This window comes from Chanodichthys erythropterus, chromosome 20 (genome assembly GCF_024489055.1).
Source record: "Chanodichthys erythropterus isolate Z2021 chromosome 20, ASM2448905v1, whole genome shotgun sequence".
Lineage (NCBI taxonomy): Eukaryota > Metazoa > Chordata > Actinopteri > Cypriniformes > Xenocyprididae > Chanodichthys > Chanodichthys erythropterus.
This window is the reverse complement of record NC_090240.1, coordinates 384,087-399,510: the sequence shown is the minus strand read 5'-3', so window position 1 is coordinate 399,510 and position 15,424 is coordinate 384,087. Positions and strand designations below refer to the sequence as shown.

At 47.3% G+C, this 15,424-nt stretch overlaps 9 non-coding genes across 9 annotated transcripts; all 9 read left to right on the top strand.

Moving 5' to 3' along the window:
- Positions 1-1,613: 1,613 nt before the first annotated feature.
- On the top strand, positions 1,614-1,777 carry LOC137009919 (U1 spliceosomal RNA). The gene has a single exon (XR_010893006.1). It is a non-coding gene; the product is annotated as a U1 spliceosomal RNA (small nuclear RNA).
- An 858-nt stretch (positions 1,778-2,635) lies between these two features.
- Positions 2,636-2,826, top strand: LOC137010180 (U2 spliceosomal RNA). The gene has a single exon (XR_010893252.1). It is a non-coding gene; the product is annotated as a U2 spliceosomal RNA (small nuclear RNA).
- A 2,095-nt stretch (positions 2,827-4,921) lies between these two features.
- On the top strand, positions 4,922-5,085 carry LOC137009918 (U1 spliceosomal RNA). The gene has a single exon (XR_010893005.1). It is a non-coding gene; the product is annotated as a U1 spliceosomal RNA (small nuclear RNA).
- Positions 5,086-5,946: 861 nt separating this feature from the next.
- LOC137010112 (U2 spliceosomal RNA) lies at positions 5,947-6,137 on the top strand. The gene has a single exon (XR_010893188.1). It is a non-coding gene; the product is annotated as a U2 spliceosomal RNA (small nuclear RNA).
- Positions 6,138-8,233: 2,096 nt separating this feature from the next.
- LOC137009917 (U1 spliceosomal RNA) lies at positions 8,234-8,397 on the top strand. Its single transcript, XR_010893004.1, has one exon. It is a non-coding gene; the product is annotated as a U1 spliceosomal RNA (small nuclear RNA).
- Positions 8,398-9,261: 864 nt separating this feature from the next.
- LOC137010111 (U2 spliceosomal RNA) lies at positions 9,262-9,452 on the top strand. The gene has a single exon (XR_010893187.1). It is a non-coding gene; the product is annotated as a U2 spliceosomal RNA (small nuclear RNA).
- Positions 9,453-11,547: 2,095 nt separating this feature from the next.
- On the top strand, positions 11,548-11,711 carry LOC137009916 (U1 spliceosomal RNA). Its single transcript, XR_010893003.1, has one exon. It is a non-coding gene; the product is annotated as a U1 spliceosomal RNA (small nuclear RNA).
- Positions 11,712-12,574: 863 nt separating this feature from the next.
- LOC137010110 (U2 spliceosomal RNA) lies at positions 12,575-12,765 on the top strand. Its single transcript, XR_010893186.1, has one exon. It is a non-coding gene; the product is annotated as a U2 spliceosomal RNA (small nuclear RNA).
- A 2,095-nt stretch (positions 12,766-14,860) lies between these two features.
- Positions 14,861-15,024, top strand: LOC137009915 (U1 spliceosomal RNA). Its single transcript, XR_010893002.1, has one exon. It is a non-coding gene; the product is annotated as a U1 spliceosomal RNA (small nuclear RNA).
- The last annotated feature ends 400 nt before the right edge of the window (positions 15,025-15,424 follow it).

Below are 15,424 nucleotides of genomic sequence, written 5' to 3'. Positions count from 1 at the left end.
CCTTTCAAAAAGTGAAACTTGTATATATCATATTCATTCATTACACACAGACTGAGAGGTTTCACATGTTTATTTCTTTTCATTTTGATGAGTATAGCTGACAACTATGGAAAATCCCAAAGTCACTATCTCAGAAAATTAGAATATTGTGAAAAGGTTCAATATTGAAGACACCTGGTGCCACACACTCTTATCAGCTAATTAACTCAAAACACCTGCAAAGGCCTTTAAATGGTCTCTCAGTCTAGTTCTGTAGGCTACACAGTCATGGGGAAGACTGCTGACTTGACAGTTGTCCAAAAGACGACCACTGACACCTTGCACAAGGAGGCCAAGACACAAAAGGTCATTGCAAAAGAGGCTGGCTGTTCGCAGAGCTCTGTGTCCAAGCACATTAATAGAGAGGCGAAGGGAAGGAAAAGATGTGGTAGAAAAAAGTGTACTAGCAATAGGGATAACCGCACCCTGGAGAGGACTGTGAAACAGAACCCATTCAAAAATGTGGGGAGATTCACAAAGAGTGGACTGCAGCTGGAGTCAGTGCTTCAAGAACCCCTACGCACAGACGTATGCAAGACATGGTTTTCAGCTGTCTCGTTCCTTGTGTCAAGCCACTCTTGAACAACAGACAGCGTCAGAGGCGCCTCGGCAAAAAGGACTGGACTGCTGCTGAGTGGTCCAAAGTTACGTTCTCTGATGAAAGTCAATTTGGCATTTCCTTTGGAAATCGGGGTCCCAGAGTCTGGAGGAAGAGAGGAGAGGCACACAATCCACGTCGCTTGAGGGCCAGCCTAAAGTTTCCACAGTCAGTGATGGTTTGGGGTGCCATGTCATCTGCTGGTGTTGGCCCACTGTGTTTTCTGAGGTCCAAGGTCAACGCAGCCGTATACCAGGAAGTTTTAGAGCACTTCATGCTTCCTGCTGCTGACCAACTTTATGGAGATGCAGATTTCATTTCCCAACAGGACTTGGCACCTGCACACAGTGCCAAAGCTACCAGTACCCGGTTTAAGGACCATGGTATCCCTGTTCTTAATTGGCCAGCAAACTCGCCTGACCTTAACCCCATAGAAAATCTACGGGGTATTGTGAAGAGGAAGATGCCATATGCCAGACCCAACAATTAAGAAGAGCTGAAGGCCACTATCAGAGCAACCTGGGCTCTCATAACACCTGAGCAGTGCCACAGACCGATCGACTCCATGACTGGCCAAGATTTCTAAAAATCCTTTCTTTGTATTGGTCTTAAGTAATATTCTAAATTTGCTGAGATACCGGATTTGGGATTTTCCTTAGTTGTCAGTTATAATCATCAAAATTAAAAGAAATAAACATTTGAAATATATCAGTCTGTGTGCAATGTACATAATATACAAGTTTGACTTTTTGAAAGGAATTAGTGAAAGAAATCAACTTTTTGATGACATTCTAATCATACGACCAGCACCTGTAGGTGCTTGGCAGTTTGCCGGCTTGAAGGCATGGTCACGGAAATCGCAGTCAAGTAATGGAAGGGACACGCCCTTCCTTTGCTTGGGGTGGGGGAGGGGGTCACCGTTGATGAGGACGGCAAAGAGGGATAGGGTAGCCTCTGACTGGAGGCCTGGGGACTCATACTTACCTGGCAGGGGAGACACCATGATCAGGAAGGTGGTTCACCCAGGGCGAGGCTCGGCCATTGCACTCCGGTTGTGCTGACCCCTGCGAATTCCCCAAATGTGGGAATCTCGACTGCATAATTTATGGTAGTGGGGGACTGCGTTCGCGCTCTCCCCTGGACATACTGGTTGAAAGAAGATTAGGTGGTGCCGAGAGAACCTGTGGTTTCTAACAGTCGTAGCGTTGTCTGTGGCTCCGTGTGTGTTTGCACGCCCCTTTTATGGAATCGGGTGTTGCGTGCGCTCGCCTGGTTTCGCAAAGTTCTGAGTTTTCCTTCAGGGACGACAGGCTTTTGGGGGCACTCGACCATGGCCGTTTTCTAAATGACCCCGTGGTCGCTATTGTCACGACCGGCTCAAAGCCGTGACAAATGAAACGGAGGACATAGGCAGCTTGGTAGGTTGCAACGAAAAGAGATTTATCAGCATAAATAAGAAAATATATGAAACAAGAAATCAACAAAACCAAACACAATTTCTGTCAGACACATCAATAACCAAACATCAGACAGAACCACATTTAAATGAATAAGGAACTCAAAATAAACAAAGACCAAAATCAAAACCAAAGCACCCAGGAGCAAGCAACACACCACGCCAAACAAAGCCCAAGCTTTATAGAGGGAAGCACGGGTGTACATGGTTCACTTGATGAGTCTCCCAGCCACACCCACTGGCCGGCCGTAGCAGGAAGAACGAGGGACTCGTCACACTATCCAAATGTTAAAGTTGAGCTTTCCCCCCCCCTCCTGATCAAGAACGACCTAGGGAGTCCAGAGAATTGTACTGCGGTGCTTTTGTGGAGGTCGATGGAAAAACCTAGGACCAGTTCGCGAAAGCAGGTTGTTTCAAATCATCTCCACTATTTAACAAACGATCTGATCGACAGCAGTGGTCCTAGAGGCAAAGTACGAAACCCACCGCGGCCCAGATGGGCGTCGCCTTTGCCGGCTCTGCCCCCACTGCTTGGCAACGGCATCGCTTCTCGGCCTTTTGGCTAAGATCAAGTGTAGTATCTGTTCTTATCAGTTTAATATCTGATACGTCTCCTATCTGGGGACTACATATTAAATGGATTTTTGGCTCATGGAGCCGGAACCGGGGCTTGCTCCGTCCACTCCACGCATCGACCTGGTATTGCAGTGTCTCCAGGAACGGTGTGCTTCCCCTTTTGGGGGACTGCAAATCGTTGTGGTTAATAGCAGAGGGAATGTCGCTGGAGCTTCACAAGGAGTCTCTATGTACCTGCGGTGGGGTGGCTGGCAGGGTGGCACCGTCTCGCACCCTTATGAAACGGTCGCCGTTGTTCCAAAGCAGCGGTTCCCAAACCAGCACTGCACGTCTTGAATGTCACTCTTGTCTGATGCGCCCGTCTGAGGTCTTGGAGTCTTTACCAACGAGCTGATGAGTTGGATCGGGTGTGTTTGATCAGGGAGACATCTAATCAAACACGCCTGACTGATGGGAACCACTGGTCTAAAGGACCGCAGCTCGTGTACAGGTGCTGGTCATATAATTAGAATGTCATCAAAAAGTTGATTTATTTCACTAATTCCTTTCAAAAAGTGAAACTTGTATATATCATATTCATTCATTACACACAGACTGAGAGGTTTCACATGTTTATTTCTTTTCATTTTGATGAGTATAGCTGACAACTATGGAAAATCCCAAAGTCACTATCTCAGAAAATTAGAATATTGTGAAAAGGTTCAATATTGAAGACACCTGGTGCCACACACTCTTATCAGCTAATTAACTCAAAACACCTGCAAAGGCCTTTAAATGGTCTCTCAGTCTAGTTCTGTAGGCTACACAGTCATGGGGAAGACTGCTGACTTGACAGTTGTCCAAAAGACGACCACTGACACCTTGCACAAGGAGGCCAAGACACAAAAGGTCATTGCAAAAGAGGCTGGCTGTTCGCAGAGCTCTGTGTCCAAGCACATTAATAGAGAGGCGAAGGGAAGGAAAAGATGTGGTAGAAAAAAAGTGTACTAGCAATAGGGATAACCGCACCCTGGAGAGGACTGTGAAACAGAACCCATTCAAAAATGTGGGGGAGATTCACAAAGAGTGGACTGCAGCTGGAGTCAGTGCTTCAAGAACCCCTACGCACAGACGTATGCAAGACATGGTTTTCAGCTGTCTCGTTCCTTGTGTCAAGCCACTCTTGAACAACAGACAGCGTCAGAGGCGCCTCGACAAAAAGGACTGGACTGCTGCTGAGTGGTCCAAAGTTACGTTCTCTGATGAAAGTCAATTTGGCATTTCCTTTGGAAATCGGGGTCCCAGAGTCTGGAGGAAGAGAGGAGAGGCACACAATCCACGTCGCTTGAGGGCCAGCCTAAAGTTTCCACAGTCAGTGATGGTTTGGGGTGCCATGTCATCTGCTGGTGTTGGCCCACTGTGTTTTCTGAGGTCCAAGGTCAACGCAGCCGTATACCAGGAAGTTTTAGAGCACTTCATGCTTCCTGCTGCTGACCAACTTTATGGAGATGCAGATTTCATTTCCCAACAGGACTTGGCACCTGCACACAGTGCCAAAGCTACCAGTACCCGGTTTAAGGACCATGGTATCCCTGTTCTTAATTGGCCAGCAAACTCGCCTGACCTTAACCCCATAGAAAATCTACGGGGTATTGTGAAGAGGAAGATGCCATATGCCAGACCCAACAATTAAGAAGAGCTGAAGGCCACTATCAGAGCAACCTGGGCTCTCATAACACCTGAGCAGTGCCACAGACCGATCGACTCCATGCCACGCCGCATTGCTGCAGTAATTCAGGCAAAAGGAGCCCCAACTAAGTATTGAGTGCTGCACACGCTCATACTTTTCATGTTTATAGTTTTCAGTTGGCCAAGATTTCTAAAAATCCTTTCTTTGTATTGGTCTTAAGTAATATTCTAAATTTGCTGAGATACCGGATTTGGGATTTTCCTTAGTTGTCAGTTATAATCATCAAAATTAAAAGAAATAAACATTTGAAATATATCAGTCTGTGTGCAATGTACATAATATACAAGTTTGACTTTTTGAAAGGAATTAGTGAAAGAAATCAACTTTTTGATGACATTCTAATCATACGACCAGCACCTGTAGGTGCTTGGCAGTTTGCCGGCTTGAAGGCATGGTCACGGAAATCGCAGTCAAGTAATGGAAGGGACACGCCCTTCCTTTGCTTGGGGTGGGGGAGGGGGTCACCGTTGATGAGGACGGCAAAGAGGGATAGGGTAGCCTCTGACTGGAGGCCTGGGGACTCATACTTACCTGGCAGGGGAGACACCATGATCAGGAAGGTGGTTCACCCAGGGCGAGGCTCGGCCATTGCACTCCGGTTGTGCTGACCCCTGCGAATTCCCCAAATGTGGGAATCTCGACTGCATAATTTATGGTAGTGGGGGACTGCGTTCGCGCTCTCCCCTGGACATACTGGTTGAAAGAAGATTAGGTGGTGCCGAGAGAACCTGTGGTTTCTAACAGTCGTAGCGTTGTCTGTGGCTCTGTGTGTGTTTGCACGCCCCTTTTATGGAATCGGGTGTTGCGTGCGCTCGCCTGGTTTCGCAAAGTTCTGAGTTTTCCTTCAGGGACGACAGGCTTTTGGGGGCACTCGACCATGGCCGTTTTCTAAATGACCCCGTGGTCGCTAGTGTCACGACCGGCTCAAAGCCGTGACAAATGAAACGGAGGACATAGGCAGCTTGGTAGGTTGCAATGAAAAGAGATTTATCAGCATAAATAAGAAAATATATGAAACCAGAAATCAACAAAACCAAACACAATTTCTGTCAGACACATCAATAACCAAACATCAGACAGAACCACATTTAAATGAATAAGGAACTCAAAATAAACAAAGACCAAAATCAAAACCAAAGCACCCAGGAGCAAGCAACACACCACGCCAAACAAAGCCCAAGCTTTATAGAGGGAAGCACGGGTGTACATGGTTCACTTGATGAGTCTCCCAGCCACACCCACTGGCCGGCCGTAGCAGGAAGAACGAGGGACTCGTCACACTATCCAAATGTTAAAGTTGAGCTTTTTTTTTCCCCCCTCCTGATCAAGAACGACCTAGGGAGTCCAGAGAATTGTACTGCGGTGCTTTTGTGGAGGTCGATGGAAAAACCTAGGACCAGTTCGCGAAAGCAGGTTGTTTCAAATCATCTCCACTATTTAACAAACGATCTGATCGACAGCAGTGGTCCTAGAGGCAAAGTACGAAACCCACCGCGGCCCAGATGGGCGTCGCCTTTGCCGGCTCTGCCCCCACTGCTTGGCAACGGCATCGCTTCTCGGCCTTTTGGCTAAGATCAAGTGTAGTATCTGTTCTTATCAGTTTAATATCTGATACGTCCCCTATCTGGGGACTACATATTAAATGGATTTTTGGCTCATGGAGCCGGAACCGGGGCTTGCTCCGTCCACTCCACGCATCGACCTGGTATTGCAGTGTCTCCAGGAACGGTGTGCTTCCCCTTTTGGGGGACTGCAAATCGTTGTGGTTAATAGCAGAGGAAATGTCGCTGGAGCTTCACAAGGAGTCTCTATGTACCTGCGGTGGGGTGGCTGGCAGGGTGGCACCGTCTCGCACCCTTATGAAACGGTCGCCGTTGTTCCAAAGCAGCGGTTCCCAAACCAGCACTGCACGTCTTGAATGTCACTCTTGTCTGATGCGCCCGTCTGAGGTCTTGGAGTCTTTACCAACGAGCTGATGAGTTGGATCGGGTGTGTTTGATCAGGGAGACATCTAATCAAACACGCCTGACTGATGGGAACCACTGGTCTAAAGGACCGCAGCTCGTGTACAGGTGCTGGTCATATAATTAGAATGTCATCAAAAAGTTGATTTATTTCACTAATTCCTTTCAAAAAGTGAAACTTGTATATATCATATTCATTCATTACACACAGACTGAGAGGTTTCACATGTTTATTTCTTTTCATTTTGATGAGTATAGCTGACAACTATGGAAAATCCCAAAGTCACTATCTCAGAAAATTAGAATATTGTGAAAAGGTTCAATATTGAAGACACCTGGTGCCACACACTCTTATCAGCTAATTAACTCAAAACACCTGCAAAGGCCTTTAAATGGTCTCTCAGTCTAGTTCTGTAGGCTACACAGTCATGGGGAAGACTGCTGACTTGACAGTTGTCCAAAAGACGACCACTGACACCTTGCACAAGGAGGCCAAGACACAAAAGGTCATTGCAAAAGAGGCTGGCTGTTCGCAGAGCTCTGTGTCCAAGCACATTAATAGAGAGGCGAAGGGAAGGAAAAGATGTGGTAGAAAAAAAAGTGTACTAGCAATAGGGATAACCGCACCCTGGAGAGGACTGTGAAACAGAACCCATTCAAAAATGTGGGGGAGATTCACAAAGAGTGGACTGCAGCTGGAGTCAGTGCTTCAAGAACCCCTACGCACAGACGTATGCAAGACATGGTTTTCAGCTGTCTCGTTCCTTGTGTCAAGCCACTCTTGAACAACAGACAGCGTCAGAGGCGCCTCGACAAAAAGGACTGGACTGCTGCTGAGTGGTCCAAAGTTACGTTCTCTGATGAAAGTCAATTTGGCATTTCCTTTGGAAATCGGGGTCCCAGAGTCTGGAGGAAGAGAGGAGAGGCACACAATCCACGTCGCTTGAGGGCCAGCCTAAAGTTTCCACAGTCAGTGATGGTTTGGGGTGCCATGTCATCTGCTGGTGTTGGCCCACTGTGTTTTCTGAGGTCCAAGGTCAACGCAGCCGTATACCAGGAAGTTTTAGAGCACTTCATGCTTCCTGCTGCTGACCAACTTTATGGAGATGCAGATTTCATTTCCCAACAGGACTTGGCACCTGCACACAGTGCCAAAGCTACCAGTACCCGGTTTAAGGACCATGGTATCCCTGTTCTTAATTGGCCAGCAAACTCGCCTGACCTTAACCCCATAGAAAATCTACGGGGTATTGTGAAGAGGAAGATGCCATATGCCAGACCCAACAATTAAGAAGAGCTGAAGGCCACTATCAGAGCAACCTGGGCTCTCATAACACCTGAGCAGTGCCACAGACCGATCGACTCCATGCCACGCCGCATTGCTGCAGTAATTCAGGCAAAAGGAGCCCCAACTAAGTATTGAGTGCTGCACACGCTCATACTTTTCATGTTTATAGTTTTCAGTTGGCCAAGATTTCTAAAAATCCTTTCTTTGTATTGGTCTTAAGTAATATTCTAAATTTGCTGAGATACCGGATTTGGGATTTTCCTTAGTTGTCAGTTATAATCATCAAAATTAAAAGAAATAAACATTTGAAATATATCAGTCTGTGTGCAATGTACATAATATACAAGTTTGACTTTTTGAAAGGAATTAGTGAAAGAAATCAACTTTTTGATGACATTCTAATCATACGACCAGCACCTGTAGGTGCTTGGCAGTTTGCCGGCTTGAAGGCATGGTCACGGAAATCGCAGTCAAGTAATGGAAGGGACACGCCCTTCCTTTGCTTGGGGTGGGGGAGGGGGTCACCGTTGATGAGGACGGCAAAGAGGGATAGGGTAGCCTCTGACTGGAGGCCTGGGGACTCATACTTACCTGGCAGGGGAGACACCATGATCAGGAAGGTGGTTCACCCAGGGCGAGGCTCGGCCATTGCACTCCGGTTGTGCTGACCCCTGCGAATTCCCCAAATGTGGGAATCTCGACTGCATAATTTATGGTAGTGGGGGACTGCGTTCGCGCTCTCCCCTGGACATACTGGTTGAAAGAAGATTAGGTGGTGCCGAGAGAACCTGTGGTTTCTAACAGTCGTAGCGTTGTCTGTGGCTCCGTGTGTGTTTGCACGCCCCTTTTATGGAATCGGGTGTTGCGTGCGCTCGCCTGGTTTCGCAAAGTTCTGAGTTTTCCTTCAGGGACGACAGGCTTTTGGGGGCACTCGACCATGGCCGTTTTCTAAATGACCCCGTGGTCGCTAGTGTCACGACCGGCTCAAAGCCGTGACAAATGAAACGGAGGACATAGGCAGCTTGGTAGGTTGCAACGAAAAGAGATTTATCAGCATAAATAAGAAAATATATGAAACCAGAAATCAACAAAACCAAACACAATTTCTGTCAGACACATCAATAACCAAACATCAGACAGAACCACATTTAAATGAATAAGGAACTCAAAATAAACAAAGACCAAAATCAAAACCAAAGCACCCAGGAGCAAGCAACACACCACGCCAAACAAAGCCCAAGCTTTATAGAGGGAAGCACGGGTGTACATGGTTCACTTGATGAGTCTCCCAGCCACACCCACTGGCCGGCCGTAGCAGGAAGAACGAGGGACTCGTCACACTATCCAAATGTTAAAGTTGAGCTTTTTTTTTCCCCCCCCCTCCTGATCAAGAACGACCTAGGGAGTCCAGAGAATTGTACTGCGGTGCTTTTGTGGAGGTCGATGGAAAAACCTAGGACCAGTTCGCGAAAGCAGGTTGTTTCAAATCATCTCCACTATTTAACAAACGATCTGATCGACAGCAGTGGTCCTAGAGGCAAAGTACGAAACCCACCGCGGCCCAGATGGGCGTCGCCTTTGCCGGCTCTGCCCCCACTGCTTGGCAACGGCATCGCTTCTCGGCCTTTTGGCTAAGATCAAGTGTAGTATCTGTTCTTATCAGTTTAATATCTGATACGTCCCCTATCTGGGGACTACATATTAAATGGATTTTTGGCTCATGGAGCCGGAACCGGGGCTTGCTCCGTCCACTCCACGCATCGACCTGGTATTGCAGTGTCTCCAGGAACGGTGTGCTTCCCCTTTTGGGGGACTGCAAATCGTTGTGGTTAATAGCAGAGGGAATGTCGCTGGAGCTTCACAAGGAGTCTCTATGTACCTGCGGTGGGGTGGCTGGCAGGGTGGCACCGTCTCGCACCCTTATGAAACGGTCGCCGTTGTTCCAAAGCAGCGGTTCCCAAACCAGCACTGCACGTCTTGAATGTCACTCTTGTCTGATGCGCCCGTCTGAGGTCTTGGAGTCTTTACCAACGAGCTGATGAGTTGGATCGGGTGTGTTTGATCAGGGAGACATCTAATCAAACACGCCTGACTGATGGGAACCACTGGTCTAAAGGACCGCAGCTCGTGTACAGGTGCTGGTCATATAATTAGAATGTCATCAAAAAGTTGATTTATTTCACTAATTCCTTTCAAAAAGTGAAACTTGTATATATCATATTCATTCATTACACACAGACTGAGAGGTTTCACATGTTTATTTCTTTTCATTTTGATGAGTATAGCTGACAACTATGGAAAATCCCAAAGTCACTATCTCAGAAAATTAGAATATTGTGAAAAGGTTCAATATTGAAGACACCTGGTGCCACACACTCTTATCAGCTAATTAACTCAAAACACCTGCAAAGGCCTTTAAATGGTCTCTCAGTCTAGTTCTGTAGGCTACACAGTCATGGGGAAGACTGCTGACTTGACAGTTGTCCAAAAGACGACCACTGACACCTTGCACAAGGAGGCCAAGACACAAAAGGTCATTGCAAAAGAGGCTGGCTGTTCGCAGAGCTCTGTGTCCAAGCACATTAATAGAGAGGCGAAGGGAAGGAAAAGATGTGGTAGAAAAAAAGTGTACTAGCAATAGGGATAACCGCACCCTGGAGAGGACTGTGAAACAGAACCCATTCAAAAATGTGGGGGAGATTCACAAAGAGTGGACTGCAGCTGGAGTCAGTGCTTCAAGAACCCCTACGCACAGACGTATGCAAGACATGGTTTTCAGCTGTCTCGTTCCTTGTGTCAAGCCACTCTTGAACAACAGACAGCGTCAGAGGCGCCTCGACAAAAAGGACTGGACTGCTGCTGAGTGGTCCAAAGTTACGTTCTCTGATGAAAGTCAATTTGGCATTTCCTTTGGAAATCGGGGTCCCAGAGTCTGGAGGAAGAGAGGAGAGGCACACAATCCACGTCGCTTGAGGGCCAGCCTAAAGTTTCCACAGTCAGTGATGGTTTGGGGTGCCATGTCATCTGCTGGTGTTGGCCCACTGTGTTTTCTGAGGTCCAAGGTCAACGCAGCCGTATACCAGGAAGTTTTAGAGCACTTCATGCTTCCTGCTGCTGACCAACTTTATGGAGATGCAGATTTCATTTCCCAACAGGACTTGGCACCTGCACACAGTGCCAAAGCTACCAGTACCCGGTTTAAGGACCATGGTATCCCTGTTCTTAATTGGCCAGCAAACTCGCCTGACCTTAACCCCATAGAAAATCTACGGGGTATTGTGAAGAGGAAGATGCCATATGCCAGACCCAACAATTAAGAAGAGCTGAAGGCCACTATCAGAGCAACCTGGGCTCTCATAACACCTGAGCAGTGCCACAGACCGATCGACTCCATGCCACGCCGCATTGCTGCAGTAATTCAGGCAAAAGGAGCCCCAACTAAGTATTGAGTGCTGCACACGCTCATACTTTTCATGTTTATAGTTTTCAGTTGGCCAAGATTTCTAAAAATCCTTTCTTTGTATTGGTCTTAAGTAATATTCTAAATTTGCTGAGATACCGGATTTGGGATTTTCCTTAGTTGTCAGTTATAATCATCAAAATTAAAAGAAATAAACATTTGAAATATATCAGTCTGTGTGCAATGTACATAATATACAAGTTTGACTTTTTGAAAGGAATTAGTGAAAGAAATCAACTTTTTGATGACATTCTAATCATACGACCAGCACCTGTAGGTGCTTGGCAGTTTGCCGGCTTGAAGGCATGGTCACGGAAATCGCAGTCAAGTAATGGAAGGGACACGCCCTTCCTTTGCTTGGGGTGGGGGAGGGGGTCACCGTTGATGAGGACGGCAAAGAGGGATAGGGTAGCCTCTGACTGGAGGCCTGGGGACTCATACTTACCTGGCAGGGGAGACACCATGATCAGGAAGGTGGTTCACCCAGGGCGAGGCTCGGCCATTGCACTCCGGTTGTGCTGACCCCTGCGAATTCCCCAAATGTGGGAATCTCGACTGCATAATTTATGGTAGTGGGGGACTGCGTTCGCGCTCTCCCCTGGACATACTGGTTGAAAGAAGATTAGGTGGTGCCGAGAGAACCTGTGGTTTCTAACAGTCGTAGCGTTGTCTGTGGCTCCGTGTGTGTTTGCACGCCCCTTTTATGGAATCGGGTGTTGCGTGCGCTCGCCTGGTTTCGCAAAGTTCTGAGTTTTCCTTCAGGGACGACAGGCTTTTGGGGGCACTCGACCATGGCCGTTTTCTAAATGACCCCGTGGTCGCTAGTGTCACGACCGGCTCAAAGCCGTGACAAATGAAACGGAGGACATAGGCAGCTTGGTAGGTTGCAACGAAAAGAGATTTATCAGCATAAATAAGAAAATATATGAAACCAGAAATCAACAAAACCAAACACAATTTCTGTCAGACACATCAATAACCAAACATCAGACAGAACCACATTTAAATGAATAAGGAACTCAAAATAAACAAAGACCAAAATCAAAACCAAAGCACCCAGGAGCAAGCAACACACCACGCCAAACAAAGCCCAAGCTTTATAGAGGGAAGCACGGGTGTACATGGTTCACTTGATGAGTCTCCCAGCCACACCCACTGGCCGGCCGTAGCAGGAAGAACGAGGGACTCGTCACACTATCCAAATGTTAAAGTTGAGCTTTTTTTTTTTCCCCCCTCCTGATCAAGAACGACCTAGGGAGTCCAGAGAATTGTACTGCGGTGCTTTTGTGGAGGTCGATGGAAAAACCTAGGACCAGTTCGCGAAAGCAGGTTGTTTCAAATCATCTCCACTATTTAACAAACGATCTGATCGACAGCAGTGGTCCTAGAGGCAAAGTACGAAACCCACCGCGGCCCAGATGGGCGTCGCCTTTGCCGGCTCTGCCCCCACTGCTTGGCAACGGCATCGCTTCTCGGCCTTTTGGCTAAGATCAAGTGTAGTATCTGTTCTTATCAGTTTAATATCTGATACGTCCCCTATCTGGGGACTACATATTAAATGGATTTTTGGCTCATGGAGCCGGAACCGGGGCTTGCTCCGTCCACTCCACGCATCGACCTGGTATTGCAGTGTCTCCAGGAACGGTGTGCTTCCCCTTTTGGGGGACTGCAAATCGTTGTGGTTAATAGCAGAGGGAATGTCGCTGGAGCTTCACAAGGAGTCTCTATGTACCTGCGGTGGGGTGGCTGGCAGGGTGGCACCGTCTCGCACCCTTATGAAACGGTCGCCGTTGTTCCAAAGCAGCGGTTCCCAAACCAGCACTGCACGTCTTGAATGTCACTCTTGTCTGATGCGCCCGTCTGAGGTCTTGGAGTCTTTACCAACGAGCTGATGAGTTGGATCGGGTGTGTTTGATCAGGGAGACATCTAATCAAACACGCCTGACTGATGGGAACCACTGGTCTAAAGGACCGCAGCTCGTGTACAGGTGCTGGTCATATAATTAGAATGTCATCAAAAAGTTGATTTATTTCACTAATTCCTTTCAAAAAGTGAAACTTGTATATATCATATTCATTCATTACACACAGACTGAGAGGTTTCACATGTTTATTTCTTTTCATTTTGATGAGTATAGCTGACAACTATGGAAAATCCCAAAGTCACTATCTCAGAAAATTAGAATATTGTGAAAAGGTTCAATATTGAAGACACCTGGTGCCACACACTCTTATCAGCTAATTAACTCAAAACACCTGCAAAGGCCTTTAAATGGTCTCTCAGTCTAGTTCTGTAGGCTACACAGTCATGGGGAAGACTGCTGACTTGACAGTTGTCCAAAAGACGACCACTGACACCTTGCACAAGGAGGCCAAGACACAAAAGGTCATTGCAAAAGAGGCTGGCTGTTCGCAGAGCTCTGTGTCCAAGCACATTAATAGAGAGGCGAAGGGAAGGAAAAGATGTGGTAGAAAAAAAGTGTACTAGCAATAGGGATAACCGCACCCTGGAGAGGACTGTGAAACAGAACCCATTCAAAAATGTGGGGGAGATTCACAAAGAGTGGACTGCAGCTGGAGTCAGTGCTTCAAGAACCCCTACGCACAGACGTATGCAAGACATGGTTTTCAGCTGTCTCGTTCCTTGTGTCAAGCCACTCTTGAACAACAGACAGCGTCAGAGGCGCCTCGACAAAAAGGACTGGACTGCTGCTGAGTGGTCCAAAGTTACGTTCTCTGATGAAAGTCAATTTGGCATTTCCTTTGGAAATCGGGGTCCCAGAGTCTGGAGGAAGAGAGGAGAGGCACACAATCCACGTCGCTTGAGGGCCAGCCTAAAGTTTCCACAGTCAGTGATGGTTTGGGGTGCCATGTCATCTGCTGGTGTTGGCCCACTGTGTTTTCTGAGGTCCAAGGTCAACGCAGCCGTATACCAGGAAGTTTTAGAGCACTTCATGCTTCCTGCTGCTGACCAACTTTATGGAGATGCAGATTTCATTTCCCAACAGGACTTGGCACCTGCACACAGTGCCAAAGCTACCAGTACCCGGTTTAAGGACCATGGTATCCCTGTTCTTAATTGGCCAGCAAACTCGCCTGACCTTAACCCCATAGAAAATCTACGGGGTATTGTGAAGAGGAAGATGCCATATGCCAGACCCAACAATTAAGAAGAGCTGAAGGCCACTATCAGAGCAACCTGGGCTCTCATAACACCTGAGCAGTGCCACAGACCGATCGACTCCATGCCACGCCGCATTGCTGCAGTAATTCAGGCAAAAGGAGCCCCAACTAAGTATTGAGTGCTGCACACGCTCATACTTTTCATGTTTATAGTTTTCAGTTGGCCAAGATTTCTAAAAATCCTTTCTTTGTATTGGTCTTAAGTAATATTCTAAATTTGCTGAGATACCGGATTTGGGATTTTCCTTAGTTGTCAGTTATAATCATCAAAATTAAAAGAAATAAACATTTGAAATATATCAGTCTGTGTGCAATGTACATAATATACAAGTTTGACTTTTTGAAAGGAATTAGTGAAAGAAATCAACTTTTTGATGACATTCTAATCATACGACCAGCACCTGTAGGTGCTTGGCAGTTTGCCGGCTTGAAGGCATGGTCACGGAAATCGCAGTCAAGTAATGGAAGGGACACGCCCTTCCTTTGCTTGGGGTGGGGGAGGGGGTCACCGTTGATGAGGACGGCAAAGAGGGATAGGGTAGCCTCTGACTGGAGGCCTGGGGACTCATACTTACCTGGCAGGGGAGACACCATGATCAGGAAGGTGGTTCACCCAGGGCGAGGCTCGGCCATTGCACTCCGGTTGTGCTGACCCCTGCGAATTCCCCAAATGTGGGAATCTCGACTGCATAATTTATGGTAGTGGGGGACTGCGTTCGCGCTCTCCCCTGGACATACTGGTTGAAAGAAGATTAGGTGGTGCCGAGAGAACCTGTGGTTTCTAACAGTCGTAGCGTTGTCTGTGGCTCCGTGTGTGTTTGCACGCCCCTTTTATGGAATCGGGTGTTGCGTGCGCTCGCCTGGTTTCGCAAAGTTCTGAGTTTTCCTTCAGGGACGACAGGCTTTTGGGGGCACTCGACCATGGCCGTTTTCTAAATGACCCCGTGGTCGCTAGTGTCACGACCGGCTCAAAGCCGTGACAAATGAAACGGAGGACATAGGCAGCTTGGTAGGTTGCAACGAAAAGAGATTTATCAGCATAAATAAGAAAATATATGAAACCAGAAATCAACAAAACCAAACACAATTTCTGTCAGACACATCAATAACCAAACATCAGACAGAACCACA